Source organism: Vanellus vanellus, assembly GCF_965231255.1.
Source record: "Vanellus vanellus genome assembly, chromosome: 1".
NCBI lineage: Eukaryota > Metazoa > Chordata > Aves > Charadriiformes > Charadriidae > Vanellus > Vanellus vanellus.
Genome location: NC_138905.1, coordinates 197,002,782 through 197,020,689, shown reverse-complemented (window position 1 = coordinate 197,020,689; position 17,908 = coordinate 197,002,782). Strand labels below are relative to the sequence as shown.

General features: G+C 43.0%; 1 protein-coding gene across 1 annotated transcript in view; it reads right to left on the bottom strand.

Moving 5' to 3' along the window:
• Positions 1-17,908, bottom strand: part of STARD13 (StAR related lipid transfer domain containing 13) — a 314,488-nt gene that overhangs the window by 236,151 nt on the left and 60,429 nt on the right. The window lies entirely within an intron of this gene.

Sequence of the window (17,908 nt, the reverse complement as noted above, 5' to 3'; positions counted from 1 at the left end):
GAATCTGCTGAAACCTTCGAAGCGTTCGATGCTGTAGAGCAAATTAAATTGATTTTTAAAGACACTTAAGGTTATTTCTGGCTTTTCTCCATTTCCCCTCATAGTGTCACCGCACAACTGACTTCTTCTTTCACTAAGCCTAACCGTGCATGTCTATAACCTATGTGTTTGAATTTTAGTAAACCACTCGCTATGTTTTTGAGGGTGAATACAGTACAATACACAGAAATATTGTGGGAATGCTAACTTCAAGATATAGAAGGATATACCCTTGGGCTTTTGTTATGATTAAAAGGTGCACACCATAGGAGAAAAGGGAACCCAAAGAGGTGGTACCATGAGAAAATAATGTAACACAACCCTTTCCTCATTTCATGTATTTGACTTTTTAAAGGCAAACTCGCATCAGCTCAGAATAGATTCCATTACTTTTTGTAACAGCTTTTCATCTCTCAGACAGTGAATTGGTACATTTGGCCTGTAATTTGCAATCAACACATTGATTTCGCATCATGATAATGTCCATTGTATAAAAGAAAAATAAAATCCAGAAGTCCCATCTCTCTTTTAAAGGTTCCTGCATCAGTTCTTAGGGTCTCTTGCTCTAACCTAGGCAGGACAGGAGCCCTGGTACCATCAGTCTTCTAAATATTAGTTTATGGAAATACTTCCCAGAGGAAGAAACCTGAACTTATTTCTGGGACTGAAAGCCGTAAGCCATAACAGCATGGCGCTTCACCCAGTACAAGACAGAGATTGGAAGGGGAGAAGAAATGAATTTAGTTGAAGAACAGGTGTGGGGCAAAATGCTTTGGCAAACGCGTGCACGCTACTGCAGACGGTTTAAAGAGCAGTAGCCCATTGTCCCAGAGAGCCTAGTGTGAAAGCCTAGGTTTGTTCCGTTTCTAGTAAAAGCAACTAGTTTTGTATTGGGACTTCTCATTTTAAGAAAAACACAACTTAAAATGGTGTGTAGTTGGGTCTAACATGAAATTGTAATTTGGGTTTGCTCTAATGATTAAAAATATCCCCTTCCCGGTTCACAATGCCTACAGCAATTCTCCACCTTCTAACAAATTATGATGTCAAGCAACACCAAATTTCACAAACAGGCTGTCTGACAAGCCTGTACTGCTGAGACATGCTACAGAACCAGTACCCAAATGGCCAGACAAGCTGTCCTAATTGACATCTGCTCCTATTCCAGCACATGAATTATCCTCTTGGGTTATCCCATCTTCAGCTGCTTCAGACCGGATGCCAGCTCATCATTTCTCTCTTCTACCATGTCTACCATCTCACAAGGTGAAGGAAGTGAACAGCGCTTCTTGTATCCCAAATTCCTGACACCGTTCATTTGCATTCGGTTTGGCACCATCTGCAACAGCGGTTGCATCTGCCCATCACAGTTAGTGACCACAAATGTCAAAATAGTTTACACACACAGGTATTAAGATGCATTTAACTTCTTCACCAAAAATCACTAACTTTAAAATACAGCCCCTAAAATACTACCCTGGAAAATGTAACCACGCTGTGCCCATTTACAGAAGGGCATCTTCCTGCAGTGTTTGCTGACTAAGCAGTGGTGCATTTCAGACTGGGTTTCGCAAAAGCTGAGGGGTCTCATGTCACTAAATCCACAAAAAGTTATATTCTGGAATAGGTGACTTACAGATCCTTCTCCCCAGTGTGTTTAGTTGCACCTATAGACTACCTTTTGAGATCCGATAGGGCTTAATCTGTTTTCTTACAAAAGGTTTATCTCTTTATAAAACATTGTGGTTAAAGCCATCCAGGACGTAGAAGAGCTGGGCTCAGCTTCATCTTTGGCCTAATGCATTTTATACCAGCTCTCCCATCACTTTAAAAATGGGCAGGGATGGCAAATGGTATTGCTTTAGCACTGGGTACAAGTGGCCGTGCAGGAATTTCCTCCTCTCCTTCTTGCCAAAGAGGAAACAAGCATGAAAATCTACTGTATCAGTTCTGGCACCTATCTCGAGGGGAAGAGATCAGAAGACTTTTGTGAGTTTTAGCCAGAAACTATGCTCTATAAAATACATAAGCACTTTGCTACAACTAAGTGTATCGGTCTTCCTAGTCCTACCAACAGGGCTTCAACCCCAGGCTTCACATTTGAGTTGCTTCCATCGCACGTAGTTTCTCTTATTTCCCCAACAAATCTTGAATTATTTTTGCACAGGCAAAGCTACAACAGGAAAACATATGCCCATAAAACACTTGCCCTCGGAAATTCTTCTGGAAGGTAGAAAACATAGGGTAAAATGTTTCAAACAGTTGAGAAAGCTGAATCCTTCTCTTTTGGGGAAGACAAACCAGTAAATTATTGAAAACGGTAATACAGTATCCTTCTTTTACAAAGAAAGCAGCAGCCCCCACTGCATTTTGTGGAAACGTTCATCCTCGTGATACACACGTAGGCTCTCCGTCCACCAAAGTGACTCAGAGTAACCAGTCCCACCCATGTGCTGCCTCCCAGTCAAGGTCAGCCTCAAGATATAAGCATCAAGCTCTTGGTCTTAGAACGAATTGCACAGTTTTGACACACACAGGAAAAAAAGCAAGCAAAAAGTCTTAAACTGAGAAAACAGCCCAGAAAACACCAAAAGGAACCCCACTTCATCAACGCCTGACTAGCCAACGGCCAGTCTCAGATAGCGGTCAGCAACTGACGCCTAAAGAAAGGGTGGAAGAACAGGACAGTAATAACCTGGTATTTCACACAGGATGCTCTCCCAGTTTTCAGCACCATAAGCTGCAAGTTGTATCACAGCAGGGGCTGTTAAGTAGCAAATTGAACAGGACTTTCCTGTCAAGCAACCAAATCCTGCCTGTGTCCCAGATTATTCTGGATTTGACCCAAACATTAAAAATTCAGGGCAGTTCTGGATGAATTATCAGATCATAGCCAACAAAGGCACAACAAGAGCAGCTCTTCAGTTATGACATTTTGACTTAGGCATGCACAGTGCAAAACACTGCAAGGTTCATGGCTCCTTCCGAAACTTCCATCTTCTATTAAACATGAGCATAGCCTGATGGAAGCCCAATAGAAGTAACATACTACCCTATCATAGAATGGTTAGGTTGGAAGAGACCTTAAAGATCATCTAGTTCCAACCCCCTGCCATGGGCAGGGACACCTCCCACTAGACCAGGTTGCTCCTTGAACACCTCCAGGGATGAGGTGTCCACAACTTCCCTGGGCAACCTGTTCCAGTGCCTCATCACCCTCAGATTGAAATTTTTTTCCTAATATCTATTCTAAATCTACCCTCTTTCAGTTTGAAGCCATTACCCCTTGTCCTGAATTCTTCTGTGATAATTTTTTAGGTCTTTGGCAAAGAAACAGTCCAGCCTAAATACTAGACCATGACAGTAAATAAACACTTTATTCTGATCTACGTCTTCCAAGACATAAATGCAAACCATGTCATGTTGCATCTTAATACAAGGAGTAGGAAGAAAAAAACAATTATTTTCCAAAATGTGAATGACTGCTATCTTTGTAGTTTTAAAAAGCCAATGAGGTTTAAAGCTCTAATACTGTGCTTGCATGTTACATACAGCCCTCCTCATGCTATATTAGGAAAACAAGAACATCTTTATGCATACTTGCTTCTTCCTTGCCAGATCCTTGTTCTTTTTCTGTTCTTTGTGGAAACGAGAACATATTTCTCCTGTATTTAAAGTGATTCTCATTTAGAAGAATGCAGGGAAGACAAATACCCATGTGGAGGCCACAGAGGCCTCCCCTGATGCCATGACCTTGCTGGACACAGATGTGTGTATAGTAAACTTCACCCTTACTGGCTGGAAGAATGGAAAACCAGTGTGACTGGTGGCAACTATACAGTCTTTTCTCGACAGCAGTAATGAAAATTAACATGAAGAAGAAAAGAGTTACAACAGATAAAAGGGATAAATTATTTCGTGACTCGTAACACTCGGGAAGTCCCAGACAGACCTGAAAAAGGGTAAAGCAAACTTCAGGGAAAGGCCTTCAAAAGCCCTAGAGGAAAAGCCACCGGTAAGCTTACCTGCAGTGTAAAGCACTGGAACCTCAAGAGAGGAAGCACTAGTTCTTTCTCGTGCTGCTGGACCCAGAACATGGTAAGCCGTGTGGTGTGCCCCAATTTGGAGCAGGGGAAGCACTACCCCACCCTGAGAAGCACCAGCCAACACGGGTGCCCTCCCCGGGGCGTCACTGTGGACAGCACGTAACTGTTCACAGTCCAGCAGTGCGTGTGGTGTTTGTTTCACCTGGTATTTCAACAGTTGAAGTAGGGTTATGCTTAGTATTAATAAAATGGTAATTGAAATTGGTAATGCACTAATCTTATTTAATATAGCATTTGAATTAAGCAAGGGTTTGTCTGCTGCCTTGGCACATCACCACCCACGCTGATCGGTCAACTGTCGGGGCGCACCTTGACGAAAGTTGGTGCTCGGTGTGTGGGTGAAGGGCATTAGAGGTACCGAGAGCTGTAAATCAGTCCCTGTGTGCCAGCAGCAGGGCTGCCCAGCAATCTGACACACCAGTCATTTTCCTAAAAATATCAATGTTTCCTTGACAAGATGGTAAAGGATAAAGACAGAGATCTAGTAATAGCTGGCAAATTTCTAAATGTAAATATAGAACCTGTCTTGGAAAAACAAAAAGATCTCCAGGTAGGTAACTATAAACTTAACTCTTTTTCTTAAAATACCAATATTCTTATGTATCTAATTTTCAGTTATTTTAATTTAAAAAAATCATATATACAATGAAAGAATTTCCAAGAAAACTGGTAATACAGATTGTCTCCATGTATCATGGAACTGTCTTCTAAGTCAGTCATACAGTGCTTCTTTGGTGCCTACATTACATACAACAATGTAACTCACAAAAACACTATTGATGAATATGAAACTGGTAAAGCGACTGCAATACTATCATTACATTCATGACAAACTACCAAAAACATAAAAAAGCCAAACCCCACCGCACAGGATAAAAAGGACACTCCTTCCATGCTTCACAAGCATTCATGGTGTTCTGTCAAATTTGACATTGTTCCCTGCCCAAAAGTTCTTGCAATCTACTATCAAGAAAAATATTCATGTTAGCAATCCACTTCTAAACAGAAATCGGAAATTAATGGAGAAAATAAAGAGTGAAAGGCACCTTTGAAATTAAAGAGTACTCAAGGACAAAGAAGAGAAAGCTTGGCAGAAGGGAAGATATTTTTGGTGGCTAAGAATAGGTGGTGATGGGGAAAAGGATGGAACATGCATTATTAGAGAACAAGAGAAGAGCAGATAATTGAAATAATGCAAACCTTCTAAATTATATCCTGAACTGATTTTCATCAAGCTAACAATAAAAAGGGGGCATTAATTCCAGGCCAAGGAAAGTAATTAGGCATGATTCCCTGATCTCTGCTGGAAGTTTGACACCCAAGTATCCAGGATTCAGTACTAAGCTTTAGTATTATTGAAAAATAAGTTAAATGCAATCTATGGATTATTTGCTGAGAGTTAAGTGTTTATTGATATATTTAAATGCATTTAAAAACATATATTACTGTATTAACCACTCTTGAAACTTTCACAGCAACAAAAGGAACAAGAAATGTATAGCTCGTATTGCTAACATTATTTTAAAAACTTATGAAATATAAAACCCATGTATCTCTTTTTCTTAAATAAATGCAAGTATAACTATTAAAACATCCCTATATTATTTCACATTACTTAGCTTCATGCCAAGTTATGTTTATCTGTTAAACTAAAATAACAAAGTACATTTGTGAAAAGTTAGTGTATAACATGTGAAAAAGCCTGGGCCAAGTTCCCCCAAACTATACTAATAAAATTCCACAAGAGTCCTTGTGGTTGTCCCAATATAACAAGTCTTAGAATGCCTGGGTATAACCACACCAAATTAAAGGTAGCATGTACTTTAATTTATGTTTATTTTATGACAGGCACACTCTTAACATCGCATCAGAGTTAAAGAGAAACCTAACTTTGAAACAGCAGCTCTCACAGCAATGCAGAAGCTCCCCGGGATTTTGGACACAGGACCATAGTACCATCCAGTAAAAGGCACCACAAAGGCTTTTTCCTCCAAAGAGAAAGAACAAAGAGAGGTTTTCTCCATTTCAGTCTAAAAAGCAATTTGTTGACTTTATGACCTCCAGACAACCAGATTCCACCCAGATCCCTCCACTATTTAGCCCCAAACAATGTCTGGCAGTAGCCTACTTAAGTAAATAAATACATAACAAAGATGCGCTACTTTTCCCCATCCTTCGTTTGGGGAAGCTTTATTTTACAAAAAAAAAAAAAAATATAATCACAAACCAGCTTGTGCTGCCTCCACACCCCCGTGCTCAAGGGCACTGCACAATGCCACCCGCACCGAGGCCGTGGTGGCACCGCTGCCGAGAACGAAGGTCAGGACCATCCCCACACCGAGTACCGCGTGGCCCGGCCCGGCCCCGCTCCCCGGGCCGAGGCGGAGGCCAGCACGCCCCGCCGAGCGGGGCTGAGGCAAGGCGCCAGCAGGGCCCTCTTCCCCCGGCAGCGGAGAGCGGGTTTAGGCTACATTTCGAAGCCGACGCGCCCCTTCCCGCCGCAGCGGCCATTTGGCACGGGCGGCCCTGAGGCAACCAGCGACCGCCTCGCCCCTCCCCGCCGCCATGCTCGGGACCAGCGCTGCCGCCCGGCCGCCGGGCGGGGGGGGGAGAAGGGGAAGAGGAGCAGCCCCGCCTGCGTGAGAGGACCCTGACGAAGAGGCGGAGGGGCGGCCGGTAGGCCGCAGCCCTCCCTGAGAGCCTTCCCGCCCTCCCCGCCAACAATGGCCGCCGCGCCCGAGCCCGCCCTTTGCCGAGCTGTCGCGCGCGCGCTGGGGGGGGCGGGGAGTGGGGGGGGGGGGGGAAGCCTGTGGGTAGAAGAGGGGGCGGGGCCCCCGCCCCAGCCAGCGCCCCGAGGTGCGCGCGCAGCGCAGCCAGCTTCCTCTTTTCTTCCTTCTCCCCGCCCCTGCTGTGACGCCCGCTGGTGGGCGGAGCCGGGGGGGGCGGGCGGAGACGGCCGGCTCGCGGGGCGGCAGCGCCACCTGGCGGGCGGCGTGGTGCGGCGCGGCGGCGCCCGCGGCCCCAGAGCGCGGCCTAACGTCCCGGCAGAGAAAGGCGCTGCCGCCGTCGGCGGGGGAAGGACTCATCCCGCCGAGGGGTTCAGCGGCGGCCGCGAGGCGCGGGGGCGCTGGGGGAGGGCACAGGGAGGGAGCGCTGCCTTGCCCGTTGCTCCCCCTTGGCGCCCCGCCGCGGCAGCCGTTGGCCGGGGGGCCGCCCTCGCAGGCTCCGTGAGGCGAAGCGCCGGGCGGGCTGCGCCGCCGCCAACGGGGAGTCGTTCCTCCAGAGGGCGAGGCTGAGCTCTAGAGCCGCCTCCCGCCGCCCCTGCCGGAGCCGTGGGGACGTCCCCATTGTGTTCAGGGCCGCTGGGGGCCGTGGCCTCAACGCTCCGACGGGCGGCTGTGAGGAGCCGCCGGGGCGCCCGGGCCGTGAGGGGGACGCCGAGCTGCCCCCTGCCTCACTCCTTCCCCAGCAGCCTCCCCCGTGCTTTGTCTTAGTATAAAAACTGTCACAACTGGGGCCGGCTTTGCGCCTTCGTAAAATGCCTCTTCCATAGGGCTGTGCCTCAGTTTCCCCAGTATGAAGGAGCACTTCAGCTAGGAAGACCTCCTTCGTGCAGAGGTGAGCGTGCGGAGCCTACTGCTGATGCCTTGCCGGCACATCTAAGCAGAGGTAGACAAGGCTGAAAAGCAGTCTAAATACAGTCAGGTTTTCAGAAATGTTTCTGCAATTGCACACACTGGTAGGAAGCTACTGCTTTTATGTTCAAAGCTACAGTTACAGCTGTGCAAGCATTACACTTAGAAATGGCTACCTGCACGTCTAAATAGTTACAGACGCACATCTCTGAAAATCAAATCTGTAACGTTCTACACGGACAATCTGCCTCTCTGTCATACCTGACAGACGTCAGAATAAATCGCACTGACTCAGTCAAGACTGATTCTGTTCAACCTCAGGAAAATAATTATGTCAAATCTGAGATCTGATTTGATTGCCTTGATTTAAATAGTTTTATAGGAACTGCATAGTTAGGAATGTAAAATTTACCCAATTCTCAAAGCTAGGCAACACTGGCCGTCAGAGGCACACTACTCTGAAATCATAATTGTGTTTCAACCATTTGGTAGTACCGCAGTTTGCCTTGGGACGGTTGATTACTTTTGTTAGTGGTGAGGCAGCCTGAGCTCAGCTCTGATATTTGAACACAAACAGAGACCAGGTGACAGAGAAAATTCTTCAAACTCCTAGATTTCAGCACAGCTCAAGAGAAGTCTAAAATTAAGTGTATCCAAAAGCATTTAAGATTCTCTTATTTGTTTTGATGCCTGTAAAATAAGCCTGAGCAGGCAGATTTGGACAGTCTTTTTATTTTTTTTCTGGTGATGTGAAAAGGTTTTTCTTCATAGTTCATTACATTTTGGGGCATGAAAGGGAAAGATATGTGGAGGGAGGAAGAACAAAATTCCTGGATGCTGGAAGCCAAAGTCAAGCTGTAATCACAGTTCCTTTAATTACCAAGAGTGAAGTCTGGCAAAGCATCAGATCCAGATTTGGAGGATCAGCCTCCTACCTTGACATCATGACACTCAGGAGAAACCGATAGAACAGAGAATCAAGGCTTTGAAGCCTGAATTTGAATCATGTTACAGTACAGGTCCTAGTGCCAGGGGAATGTAATTTTAATTGTGGTCCTTTGTCATTTGGTTCAATACAAATGATAGTAAATAAAACTCCAATTTCTATTCTTCTTTAATAAACCAAACTCAAATGTATTGGACCACATCAATCAAAACATTTTTAAATACCTTTTAAAAGTCAGTTCTCTTAATTTTTCCTTCATGATGGTCTAATTTTCTAGTTTCATTTACTTTTTGTAATAGACCTTTCCTAAGTGATCATTATTGGAATTTATAGTTTTAATTAAAATGCTAAATGTTTTTTTTCCTCTGAGTTTCTTCCATTATATTTTAATCATATTTATATGTAAAGTAATTATACTTTAAGTAATTATTTAACATTTCCTCTTTTTTTTTTTTTTTTTGCTTGATGTTTTAAAAGAACAAAGTCATACTGTTCTGTCTTGGTGCTTGCTCAGCTGCTGTGACATTTCCCCACAACTTGTGTTTTACTATTTTAGGTAGTTGAGAGAGACGTATTTGTTTAGTATTTTAGATAGTTTCAAGCCAGTTTGAAAGATGGGAAGAGATACCAGAAAGACACAAGAGACTCAAATGACTGCCCACTATAAGCTAAGGATGAGATGTCAGCCCATATTGTTTCTGAGCAGCTGCTGATGAACATGTGCTAACTGGTCAGGCAGTGAAAAGATACCTATAGCTAAAACACATAGAATCATAGAATTGCTGAGGTTGGAAGGGACCTTTAATATCATCAAGTCCAACCATTAACCTACCCTGACAAAAACCACTTCTAAACCATGTCCGTAAGTACCACATCTTACCCTTTTTTAAAACACCTCCAGGGATGGTGAATCTACCACCTCCCTGGGCAGCCTATTCCAATGTTTAATAACCCTTTCAGTGAAAAAGTGTTTTCTAATATTCAATCTAAACCTCCCCTGACATAACTTAAACCCATTTCCTCTCATCCTATCACTTATCACCAGGGAGAAGAGGTGAGCCCCACCTCTATACAACCTCTTTTCAGGTAGTTGTAGAGGGTGATAAGGTCTCCCCTCAGCCTCCTCCAGGCTAAACAACCCCAGTTCCCACAGTTGTTCCTCATAAGATTTGTCCTTCAGACCCCTCACCAGCTTTGTATCCCTTCTCTGGACACGCTCCAACACCTCAATGTCCTTCTTGTAGTGAGGGGCCCAAAACTGGACGCAGTACTCAAGGTGGGGCCTCACCAGTGCTGAGTACAGGGGGATGCCACCTGGGCACACTGCTGGCTCATATTCAGCTGGCTGTCCACCAACACCCCCAAGTCCTTTTCTGCTGGGTAGCTTTCAAGCCACTCCACCCCAATCCTGTAGTGCTGCATGGGGTTGTTGTGACCCAAGTGCAGGACCCAGCACTTGGCCTTGTTGAACCTCATACCATTGGCCTTGGCCCATCGGTTCAGTCTGTCCAGCTCCCTCTGCAGACCCAACCTACCCTCAAGCAGATCAACACGCCCTCCTAGTTTAGTGTCATCTGCGAACTTACTGAGGGTGCATTCGATCCCCTCATCCAGGTAATTGATAAAGATATTAAAGAAAACCGGCCCCAGCACCGAGCCCTGGGGGACACCACTTGTGACTGGACACCGACTGGATTTAACTCCATTCATCACCCCTCTCTGGGCATGGCCAGCCAGCCAGCCAGTTTTTTACCCAGCAAAGAGTACACTTGTCCAGGCCATGAGTTGCCAGTTTCTCCAGGAGAATGCTGTGGGAAATGGTGTCAAAAGCTTTGCAAAAATCCAGGTAGATAACATCCGCAGCTTTTCCCTCATCCACTAAATGGGTCACCTTATCATAGAAGGAGATCAGGTTTGTCAGGCATGACCTGCCTTTCACAAACCCATGCTGACTGGGCCTGATCACCCTGTTCTCCTGCATGTGCCGTGTAATGGCACTGAGGATGACCTGTTCCATGACCTTCCCAGGTACCAAGATCATACTGACTGGTCTGTAGTTCCCTGGATCCTCCTTCCGGCCCTTCTTGTGGATGGGTGTAACATTTGCCAACCTTCAGTCAGCTGGGACCTCCCCAGTTATCCAGGACTGCTCATAAATGATGCAAAGTGCCCTGGTGAGCACTTCCGTTAGCTCCTTCAGTAGCCTTGGGTGGATCCCATCTGGCCCCATAGATTTGTGCACCTCCAGGTGCTGAAGCAGGTCCCTCACCATTTCCCTTTGGATTACAGGAGCTTCATTCTGCTACCCATCCTCGTCTTCTAGCTCAGGGGTCTGGGTACTCGGGGAACAATTGGTCCTACTGCTGAAGACTGAGGCAAAGGTGGCATTAAGTACCTCAGCCTTTTCCTCATCCTTGGTCACTATGTTACCGGCTCCATCTACTAGAGGACAGAGATTATCCTTAGTCCTCTTTTTATTGCTAATATATTTATAGAAACTTTTTTTGTTGTCCTTGACAACAGAAGCCAGATTTAGTTCTAACAGGGCTTTGGCCCTCCTGATTTTTTCCCTACATAGCTTAACTACCTCTTTGTAGTCCTCTTGAGTGGCCTGCCCTTCCTTCGAGAGGCCATAAATCCTTTTTTTTTCCCTAAGTTGCAACACTAGCTCCCTGTTTAGCCAGGCCGGTCTTTTTCCCCGATGGCTTGTCTTTTGGCACATGGGGACAGCCTGCTCCTGTGCCTTTAAGACTTCCTTCTTAAAAAACATCCAGGCTTCCTGGGCTCCTTTGCCCTGGAGGACTGCCTCCCAGGGGACTCTGTCAACCAGGCTCTTGAAAAGCCCAAAGTCCACCCTCTGGAAGCCCAAGGTAGCAGTTCTGCTGTCCCCCCTCCTTGCTTCTCCCAGAATCGAAAACTATCATTTCATGATTGCTGTTTCCAAGACAGCCTTCAATCATCACATCCCCCACGAGACCTTCCCTGTTTACAAACAACAAATCCAGCAGGGCACCTTTCCTAGTTGACTCTCTCACCAGCTGTGTCAGGAAGTTATCCCCAGTACATTCCAGGAACCTTCTAGACTGTTCCCTCCCTGCTGTATTGTATTCCCAGCAGATGTCCAGCAAATTGAAGTCACACCTCAGTCTGACTCAGTCAGACCTCAGTCACCTCTTGCCAGAATCATGGTGGATTTGGGGACATTCTGGGGAAAGGGAAGTAAAGGAGACATGGGCAGGTATGGAGAAAATAGTGGGAGACTGGAGATGACACAAGAATGCTGGGAGAGGACTCGAGTATGGTGGAAAAACAGAGGTGGGGAATGGACGGGGGGCAGGAGGTGCTGAAAGGGGAGAGCCAGGAGGCCACAGGAAAGCAGGATGCATTAGTTCTGCAGAATGTTGGTGTTTCTTAAATCTGGAAACCACTCTGGAACAATTCTTTTCTGAGATAATCATCATGGGGTGATTAGGTGAATTCTGTAGAAACAGTAGGACAATAAATTTTCACTTCCTATCCCGAGACACTTGATTTTATAAATGACATTTTTTCTATCATGAATGGCAATTAGTCCACAATCAAGAAGTTGAAGAAAAAGACATTGCGAGGGTGGTGACGGGCTGTTCAGTTCTTATTTTATGGTTTTATAGGATTTGTGTCACTCATCCCACGTGCTGTTATATTTTTTCATAAGGAGGAAAGGGGTTTCTCAACAGCTTCTGTTTGGCTGTCAGCCCTGCCAAATTACTCCTTGCAGAGCCTCAATGAATAAGAAGCCCATCCCTAGTGGCCCAGGATCAAGACAGGGATGTAGTTAGTTCCTTTCTGAATGTCAGCCAGGGGGAGAGTAGTGGGTTAAGAACAGTCACATAAAAGAAAATAATTATTTTATGTGGCAAAACTGCAGCAGATAAGTACATCATTGAAAATCTATTCTGGAAGAAAAATCATTAGGAGTGAGGAAGTAAACTAAAGATTAGGAATGAGGAAGTAAACTAAAGATATCTGTAACTAAAGATACAGCTTAAAACAAACAGTAATTTTTAATTTCTTTTTTAAATTTGGAATTGGCCAAAGTTAAATGGAGGTGGCAGTAAGTTTGAATATGCTGTTGAAATCAGAAATATCATTATACTTGGGGACTAGGTAAAACTATCTCCAGGTATTATTTATAGTACATGCACATTGTTCAGTTTTAATGGTTTATGTCCCCTGTTTTGAGAGGGCTTATGAGTTGCAGCATTTCAATTATAAGAAGCTTGTCAAAATGACATGAGGACACTGATCATAGCAACAAATAAATCTCCTTGTGTAAATTTTTGGAAGTGAGAGAAATGAGTGAAGAGGCACATTTTTCTTTTCATTGTCTACGTCTCTTAAATGCCTGCACTTAATCAGATGGGATCTCTCTCTGGAGCTCTTCAAAGACACCAATGTCTTTTCCTCTGACTGTATAAGGAATTTATGTGCTTCATTTGACAGATTACTTTCTCTATCATGTGGAAACTGGATACGTTCCCTAACACCCAGATCCAGATAATATTCTGCGGATGGCTTAACTCCATGTTGAGGCAAGACCTGGTGTGCACCATCTCCACTCCCACTCTCTCTTGTCTTCCTCCCACATCCCTAGTTTTCTCTGGGAAGAAAATTAAACTATGAGAGCAGCAAGCCTACTCTACCAGGCCCAGTGGATGATGAGGAACCATAGATATTTCAATATCTAAATTTTAGATGAAAATTAATTGCTTAAATTATAGACATCAGATTTCACTCTCCCCTCCCCAATAAAACAAGCAAAAGCTTTCAACCTGTACAAGCATATAGTCTTATAGAATCATAGAATGGTTTAGGTTGGAAAGGACCTTAATGATCACCTAGTTCCAAACCCCCTGCCATGGGCAGGGACACCTCCCACTAGACCAGGTTGCTCAAAGCCCCATCCAGCCTGGCCTTGAACACTTCCAGGGATGGGGCATCCACAACTTCTCTGGGCGACCTGTTCCAGTGCCTCACCACTCTCAGAGTGAAAAATTTCTTCCTAATATCTAATCTAAATCTACCTTCTTCCAGTTTGAAGCTGTTCCCCCTCATCCTATCTCTACATGCCTTTGTAAAAAGTCCCTCTCCAGCTTTCCTATAGGCCCCCTTGAGATGCTGGAAAGCCACTATAAGGTCTCCTCCTCTTCTCAAGGATGAACAATCCCAACTCTCTCAGCCTGTCTTCATAGGAGAGGTGCTCCAGCCCTCTGATGATCTTTGTGGCCCTCCTCTGGACTCGCACCAACAGGTCCATGTCCTTCTGCTGAGGCCTCCTGAGCTGGACACAGGACTCCAGGTGGAGTCTTGTGAGAGCAGAGTAGAGGGGTAGAATCACCTCCTTCGACCTGCTGGCCACACTTCTTTTGATGCAGCCCAGGATGCGGTTGCCCTTCTGGGCTGCAAGTGCGTATTTTCAGCTCATGTTGAGCTTCTTATGAAGTTTTATACAAGAAATTTTGAACAGGCCCCAGGCTTTAGCAATAACACTTCTTTCAAGTAATTTCTCTGTGTTTCTGTTTTTTTTTTTTCCAGCACTCTTTGTTTGGTAAACTCTGATATATATTCCTGCTACCTGCCTATGCTAAAAGCCACAATAGCAGGTGTGTTATAGTACTCTGCTGTAGTTTATGCTCTTTTTCCTCTAACCAGTAAGAATACTCATGGCAAATGCAGAAACTAAGAAACCAAAGGAATTATGTAGAGTTTAAATGCTGAATTTAACAACATCACCTCATGCACAAGAACAGTCATCTGTCTGTGCATGCATATGTTCCTTAATCCTTTATTAATTTATGTAGTATGTATTTTGTCTTATATTTTTAATTGTTAATGCTAGTTATCTGCTTAAAGCTTTCAGAATTTTAATGACATTTCTTCTTTCAGAGATCAGAAACAGACATAAATACCATGTGAGTGATCAAAACAATTTTCAGAAACTTAACTATTCATGGTATTTGTAACTACTAATGGTATTTGTAAACAGCAGAAGCCCCGTCTTGCTAGAATAAAAATTTTAAAAAGGTAATGGTGAAATATGTGGAAATGTGTTATTACTGCATAATGCTGACTTGCATAGTTTGCTCCCCTTGGACATCTCAGTTTATGAAAACTCATGTTTTTTTTAATCATCGACTGAGAAACAGAATAGTGATTACAGATTTTAGCATGTCCTTTTTGTCTTGGGAAAAAGATAACACTGTCAAAAAACATAAAACATTCTGTTAAGCAAATCCATTTGATCTCAATTTTGAAGAAAAAGTGCCTTGATAGCGTAGCCTTAGGCATCATTCTTGGAGGAAAAGAATAATTTCTGTATCTCCAGAGCATGTAAACATGTTGCTTATACCATATAAATATTTTTTGTGTATCATAAAGATTGGAGATTTTGGCCTAGAGCTCAGAAAATCTGTCTTATTTTAAGAGTATAATGGTCACTAAACAACTACTGTTACCAGAACCTTAGGGTTCAGACAAATTCCCTGTGCCCTTGCTTCAGACATCTTCTGCTGGAATAAGAGAGATTGAGAGAGGGGAGTGATCTGTAGCAGCTACTTTTATAAACCTACAGGAGTTTTGCAATATCTTCAAGACACAAATGACAGAGACAGATGCTCTGAGACAGGTGAAGCTGTAAGCACGAGCCTGTCCCAGGGTTGGCACTATCAAGCTGAGGTTTAGCATTGTTGACTTCCAGTTCTAATATACATTATATTTTGAGTACTTCAGTGTTATTTGTACTTGCCTGGCTCTTTGTGAACTGCCATAACTGAAAGCATTCAAAAATTCTCTTCATCTATGTTAAGGTATTTGGTAAACTTTATTTATATTTAGGAAAGTAATGGTTATTAAAAAGAACAGAAAAACATTATTGTTTGGAATTACTCAGAGAATTATAAGAAAGAGAAAAAAAATGCTGTGGGATGATTATCAGCAGTGATATTTTCTATTCACAAATATTTCCATGTGAAATGAAATATTTTAGCAAAACCCCATCAACCACAATAATCCAAATAAAAAGATCTATTGGCATAACTCCAGCAAATAACTGCAAACGTACAATTCCTAGCCTAATTAAGGTGGCCAGGATTTCAGTTAGTTCCTCCAATTATGTGCCTCAAACAAGGTTTAAAAAGGTGTATTTTGAAATGCAAGAGACTTAACAAAAGCAGTAATACGCAAAATCTTCCTACCAAAATACAGGATAACGTAGAATTGCAAGATTTGCAGGTTTAAAGGGCATACCTCCATGTGGAGAAGGCTTTATGTGCTGCATGTAGCATTCATGCTACATCCGAATGTTCCAGGATAAAAGTCGGAAGGATCATAGTTTGTATTTTAATAGTTTGTCTTAACATAATGCTTGAGGAACTTAAAAAAGTGACAAGCTCTCCCACTTACTCCTTAATCTTGCTCACTTCTGTATACTCCTGTTGTGATATTGCCACCTTTTTTTAAAAAAAAAAAAGACGATGACAAGGGAAATGGGCTAGAGCACACTTAAAGTGAGAATGTGCGTAAAGTGATCAATGAATAGTTTAGCGCCGTTGCAATAAAACTGGGTAGACAATGTAGAAACCAGGCTAGTTGCAACCCATCCAATATATGTTTAAATTTAAAATTTAAAATGCCAAAGTGTTAGCAATTTCATTTGGAATCTAAGTGATTTTTTTTTTTTTTTTTTAGATTTAAGTTCTATTTGTTAATTCATCAAACTTGAATTACTTTTCAAAGACAGCTTAATTTTGACAACCTTCCTCTGGGGAAAATACCTTTACCTGCCAGTTAAGCTATACAAGCTCCCTAGTAGCCCACCTAGCAAGCTGCTGGAGGCTCCTGACGTATCACACCCAGGCTGAGGAATCACTCACTGTCATGGAGAATTTTGAATCTTTGGGGAGTTTTTTTCTGAACTGGAGTAACCCCAAATTTAAAAATAATTACTTTCTTTGCAAAACTGAATGCTTTTATTTGCCATGCTATACCTAGAAGGATTTTTTTTTGGTGTATACTGCTGATTTTAAATTAGACGCATAAACTAAACTTAGTTTTGACCAGTTTCCAACCTCATACTTGCTGCTCTTACACATTCGTTTTAATTTGCATTGGAATTGAATGCTGAGTGTCCTGAGCTACTTGTGTGACATTTGTAACTGTCTGAACACAATTTCCGAATAAGAAAAGAGAACCCATCAAGATGGTCTAGTCTTTTTTAGCTTAGATATCTGCATTCCATTTAATGCAACTGAAACTTATCTTCTTAAGAACTTTATACAAAACTGGAAACATTGTGCAGAAGAGAAGGTGATCTAAGATAAAAACTGCAAATGTATTCAGTCCAATTTACAGCAATTCTTACTATTTTAGAGTTTGCTGTTATTTATTGTTTGTAGTTGTGGTTTACTGTCATGGTAGATTCATTTATTTAAAAAATTTATATGAGAACATCAAAGTGGCAATTTTAGAGTTTTCTATCTGTCATTCACATGCAAAATGCAGGCTTTGTCATGTCTGAAAAGGTTGGCTTCAAAAACATTTTCTGAGCCTGTATAATGCACTTTTGCCTTTATTTCAAAAAGAACTGAGTTCGTCCCTGCTTGCTTGGAATACTGGGGGTTTCCCATTAAAGGATTTTAAACCTGTTTCTGTCTTTTAGCATTCCTTGTCTTTTTTTTTTTTTTTATTTACCGTAGCGGCATTATGTGTCCCCCAAGATAAGACTAAAACTGTTAAGTCCTTACAAGGCTTGGAGAATTCAAGATAGCACGTGATCTATACTATACAAAACACAAAATGGATGGCTATCTTGATAGCCCTTTTGCATAAGAGATACGTGATAGTTTTGCAACTTTTAGTTAAAAAAAGAAAACCAAAAACAGGGTTTGTGGAATAGTTTTGTCTTCCAGGGATAATATTTTGTTGTTTCATCATAGAAACATAGAATCATTATGGTTGGAAGTGACCTTACAACCATCAAGTCCGACCATGAACCTAGTGCTGCCAAATTACTACTAAACCATGTCCCTCAGTACCACATCTACCTGTCTTTTAAATACCTCCAGGGATGATAACTCAACCACTTTCCTGGGCAGGCTGTTCCAATGCTTGACAACCCTTTCGGTGACAAAATTTTTCCTAATATC